The sequence below is a fragment of the Berghia stephanieae genome, chromosome 3 (genome assembly GCF_034508935.2).
Source record: "Berghia stephanieae isolate SIO BIC M18660-M18661 chromosome 3, UCSD_Bste_1.3, whole genome shotgun sequence".
Classification (NCBI taxonomy): Eukaryota; Metazoa; Mollusca; class Gastropoda; order Nudibranchia; family Aeolidiidae; genus Berghia; species Berghia stephanieae.
Genome location: NC_088362.1, coordinates 73938131 through 73944130, shown reverse-complemented (window position 1 = coordinate 73944130; position 6000 = coordinate 73938131).

Here is a 6000-nt window from a genome sequence, read left to right as displayed (position 1 = left end):
AATAGATCTGTTTTCGATGGTGTCAATCAATATAGAATCGCATTCTATGCTTTCTCTAAGTCGATGACTTTAAAATCACATTTTGTGTCTCTGGGTATCAATATTTAAAATTATTACACGATCGCTGACTTTATCTTTATATTGCTGATGAAAGCCTCCTGGGCTTAAATCATAGAAATATTTAAAATTCCTTTTTTTTTACCCAAAAGGTGATATCTTTACATCACAAATAAACCAACAAAGAGAATTGCAGGCATCATACAGATGGGATTCAGGAGTATTTGATATAATGGCAGCAGACACGGCTCAGCTACGCTATTATGATTATTCCTCTGAAATCAAATCAAAATTAACCGAATCAAATCAACAATCTAAATGATTAGACTGGTAGTTGTCAAAAAAATCAGGAATATTACAAAGAATAATAATTTCCTGACACAAAGCCTAACATGCTTATATCTCGGTAGAGAAATGAGACGCATCTAAAATGGGCCTGATATGAAACTGCAATCGAAGTGCTTCAATTTTCATCGCTTTTTAGAGGTCCCTTTAAATCTCCAATGAGACAAAGATCAGACCTCTGTTTGATGTACTATGCCCAGCTAACTCTGCATTATGTAGTATTTGAAGCATATCAACTTAAGTTCTTTCACTTTGATTGAAAACAAGTTATGAACTTTTGAACTTAAAACGAATCTGCCTTTCAAAACGAAAGTAAATTTGTGGTGCCCATATCTAAATATATTCTTTTAGAATCCTGATTATCTCATGATAAACTAACATCGAACAAAGAACTCCCATTAAAATGCTATATTTATAGCGCACTAACTGGTAAAAAATGTTAATGTTGGACAATTCACTTATCAGATATTCTTGTCCATTAACAATTTTAATGCATTTTTCTATTGACAAATCAATCAAACATTCCCACAAAGACTAGCATCGCTACCCTGTATAATGATTGGTATTCAATGGTAAAAATTATTTGTGTACCGTATATATATATATATGATTGCCAAATTATAGTTTAGAAAGTCTGGAAATATAACACACTTATGGCTGAGGAATTAGAAAACATATACATCTTAAGATAGAAAACTGTAAGTCTTTAATTAAATACAGTAATAGAATTATAATAATATAATAATGAAATTTATTTATATTGCGCCCACTCCTCTATACAATAAAGCTCTAGGCGCATAAATTGACAGAATTCAATATGATTGCGTCCAGTCCTACAACCTCAACAGGTCTATTTGCCATTATCTTGTAAATAGATCAAAGGCTGGATGGAGTAGGATAGGTACGGTATTACAAAACAAAACAAAAAAAAAATGAATAAAAATTCTGTTTATTCATCTCATAGGTGACATTTGTCTCCAGGGTCTATTCCAAGAGAAGACCGGAATAACATGGGCGTCAGTCGCAGTGCAGCGCCGCAAATTGAGCTAGGGCGAGGTGACTAGCTCAAGGCCACACAGCGCAGCGGGTATTCGAACTCGATACCTTTCGGGTACGATGCAAAGACTTTACCGCTGAGCCACGCTGCCCCAATCGAATTATTAGAAAAGACAAAAATGTAACATTCGGGGAAAAATCTTACAACCATAAAATGTTTCTTCTAATTTATTGTTAATGCAGCTTTGAAATTAAAAGCCTATCGTTGATTAATGAATGTGTAAATGCAATTCACAAGTATTCAGTTTGATGTCAACAAAGTGAATCACTTTGATGTATAAATTAATCTTTAATGTAGATAAATAAAATCTTTTTGAACAATATCAAAAATTCATTTTTCACAATCTAAGTCACCGTCGTGGCTCTGAAAACTAATATTACTAATACAATAAATATAAAAATATTTTTTAAAATGTATATTTCCCTAATAAAATTTTATTTTAAATCAGTATGCTCTTTTAGGCTTTTCACCGACATACGAATTTTTACTGCATATAAATTGGATACAATATATTTTACATATAAATTGACATATTTAGCAGCTTCAGCATTAAATAATAGGACCTACTTACGAGAGCAGAAAACAGATCTGAACAAGTCTAAGAAGCTGCCGCATTTGCCATTTGCCATAAGAGTCTCTCAAACCAATTCAATACTATGTCTCTGACCTCATGTGCTCTGGCAGATTATTCCACAAAACTGCAGCGGCAGAACAAAAGGACTGTTTACCGAAATGATTTGTTATGATATTTGAGTCATTTACAGTTGATACAAGGACCAGTTTGAAATCTATAAGCAAAGACTCCAAATACATAAATCCCTTCAAAAACGCGATCGACAGGTAGCTCTATAACTAAAAATATGAATTAGATGAATAAGTTTTTAATTGATATTTTTTGTTATTTCTGAAGTAAATGATGACCATAGTTATTAATATATCAGATAATTTTTAACCTGAACCAATCTTTTTTTTTTCAGAGGGTATTTAAAGGTCTTGGGTCTAAGCAATTCTTATTGTGAGATGCAATGTTTTTATTATTATTATTATTATTATTATTATTATTATTATTATTATTATTATTATTATTAATAATAATAATAATGATGATGAGATGATGATGATGATGATAATAATAGTAATAATAAAGCTAATAATAAAGCTAATAATAATAATAATAATAATAATATAATAATGAATAATAATAATAATAAATAATAATAATATTAATAATAATAATGATAATAATAATAATGATAATTATAATAATAATAATAAATAATAATAATAATAATAATAATAATAATAATAATAATAATAATAATAATAATAATAATAATAATAATAATAATAATACTCACATAAACAAAAGACAAGACTCAAATCCGACAAGTTGTTAACTCGTCTGTAATCGACCAGGAAAAAGCTCCCAGTCCAGAATCAACCCCAGCGTTGCGAAGACGTAGTTATTGTACCATAGTACCAATCTAGCGTGATTTCTATAAGACAATAATGACTACCCTCTGGTCTCTAAGCTCTTTTTTGCGGTCCAGTGGCTTGCGGATTCGCCTGCTTCATTGTTTTTGTTTTCTTTCTACGCATTTTCTTAACCCGATAATTAACTGTCTTCTTTTTCATAATATAAATCTTGGCAACATAATATTATATGAGTGTGCCTGAAATTATCAGTCGCTTGGTGAAAAACTTAAAAAAAGGACCTGAAACTCGCTTCCAACCATTACGATACAGTCTGGCTCAGTGGAAGTGGAATGGTTAAGAACGTCATTGTCCACCACCAGATCTGCTCGCTCGTGAAACGACAGACAGACCATTTAAATCTTCAATTTGAAGTTTCTGCCTCCAGGGTGGAGGATAGGGAGGAGGAGGAGGAGAAGCAGGAGGAGGAGGGGGAGGAGGAGAAGGACGAGGAGGAGGACGACGAAGAAGAAGAAGAATGTCTTGGTCCTTGCAATTGATTTAGCACTGCAGTGAAACGTAGTCTGTGTGGGGAACCAAACACGAATTGCCATTTCTGGACAATAAAGCTCATATTTTTACTACGAATAATAATAATAATAATAATAATAATAATAATAATAATAATAATAATAATAATAACAACAACAACAACAACAACAACAACAACAACAATAATAATAATAATAATAATAATAATAATAATAATAATAATAATAATAATAATAATAATAATAATAACAATAATAATAATAATGATAAGTGACTGTGCGGATTGAGCCTGGGACGTTGATAGATGAGCACTTTTGGGAATTGAACCAGAGACCTTGAAAGATCAAAACCAGGGCGCGCGGGGGTGGGTGATTAAACCCATGATAATGGAAAGTCAACATTAGAAGGTCGGAAGTCGTGCGACCCCGGGATGTGGACATTAGTGGGGAATGAATTCGAGAAAACGAAATGTAGACACGGCTAGGAAGTGAACCCGGGACTATGGGATGTAGGCACAAATTAAAACGAACCCGGGGAATGGGAAATGACCACCTTTGGAGAGTAAAAACGGGACTTTGGAATGTGAACACCATTAATTTGTGAGTAAAATCTGGGCTATGATATGTTAAACCTAGTGGGGAATGAACTGGGTCTGTAAGACGTAGACAAAAGTGGGAGTGAACCCGGGACTATAGAATATGGACGCGAGAAATGTGAATCCAATGAGATGGACACCAGTGGGAGTAAACCCGCGATTGAGTGGGGTGGACACGAGTAGGAAATAAAGCTGGGACTGTTTTGTTTGTTTTAAAGGGTTTTACGGTGCTTGCAACATATTAAAAGGTCATATCAGCGCCAGTAAAAGGGAAGAAGATGGGATAGTAAAAAGTTCTAGAATTACAATTAAAGCACCCAAGAAAAGGTAAGACAAAGGTGAATTGGTTCAAATAGGGAACAGATGTAGATTCTAAGAGAACACCGTCAAAGTACTTAGTCTGAGATCACCTAAAAATCTCATCCAGACACAAGCACAGGTCCCAACTAAGAGGAATACACTCAAATCTTTACAAATCATATAATATAATATATAAACTAAACATAATAAAATGCATAACAGAGAGATGATTTACAAGGAAAAAAATATCATCTCCCAAAACTATAACTATACATTCGACTGTTTCCCTCCCAGCCAAGGAACTCTGGCCAGGGTCAGGACAAAACTAAGTAATCTCATACCAAGACAACGACAGGAAACAATTGGAAAACAGATATAGGGGGCTAGAAGGCGCAGCATGTACCTTTATGCTCACCATGGGAGGTCAGGATCCCCACCCAGAAAGCTGGGTCTATCGGGAGGTGGACACCATTGTAGAGAGAATTCGGGACAACGAGATGTCGATCCCAGAGTGAGGTGAATCCTTGGGACTATGTGAGGTGAACTCCAGTTGTGGAACTGTTTGAGGTGGATATACGTGAGCAGTGAATCAGCAACTACAGTAGACTGTTAACACTGATGAGGAGTGAACCTGAGATTATGGGAAGTGATCACCAGATAATAATAAAAAAACAACAAATTAAAAAAACAAATCAAACAAACAGCCCTCCCCCCCCCCCCCCCCCGAGAAAAACAAAGAAAAAAACAACCCCCCCCAAAAAAAAAAAACAAAAAAAAAAAAACAAAACAAAACAAAAAAAACAAACAAACAAACAAACAAAAATAAAAAATAAAAAACCAACAAACAAAAAAAAACAAACAAAAAAAAAAACAACAAAAAACAGTAAAGACATGTTTTTAAAATTTACACGAAAATTTATTTTAAAGTATATATGTAAAAACGGTTCTAATTTAGATCCGGTTAAAACCGACATTTTAAAATCATGTATAAACGAATTAATACCACCCATCACTCTCATCATGAATAAATCACTTATACTAAGTCTCGTGCCTGATGTCTACAAAATTGCGTATGCTAAACTAATCTTGATAAAGAAAATCTAAAAAAACTAACATCTTGTCTCTAACCTTCCTTCTTATCGAAAATTCTTGAAAAGCTGGTCCTAAAACAACTTCTAGCTCACCTTAAAATAAATTTCATGGAAGAAATCTTTCAGTCTGCCTACAGCCTACAGAGAGAACCATTCGATCAAAACAGCTCTTGTTCAAGTTGGAAATGGTCTTCTTCAAATCATCGATAAGGGTTCCTGCAAACTTCTTAACCTTCTTGATTTATCATCAGCTTTTGACACTATCGATCACGTTTAGAAATAACTTTCGACATTTCCCGTACGGCACTCGCTGTTTAAATCTTATATAAATAGTTTGAAGTCTGATCAAATTCCTTTGGAATGCGATAACATTACGGCGCATTCAACACATTTAGGTTATATCAGCGCCAGTAAAAAGGAAGAAAATGGGATAGTAAAAAGTTCTAGAATTACAATTGAAGCATCCAAGAGAAAGTAAGACATAGGGGAACTGGAAACAAATAGGGATCAGATGTAGATTACAAGAGCATATCACCAATGTACTTAGTTTGAGATCACCTATAAGTCTCATCCGGACACAAGAACAAAAT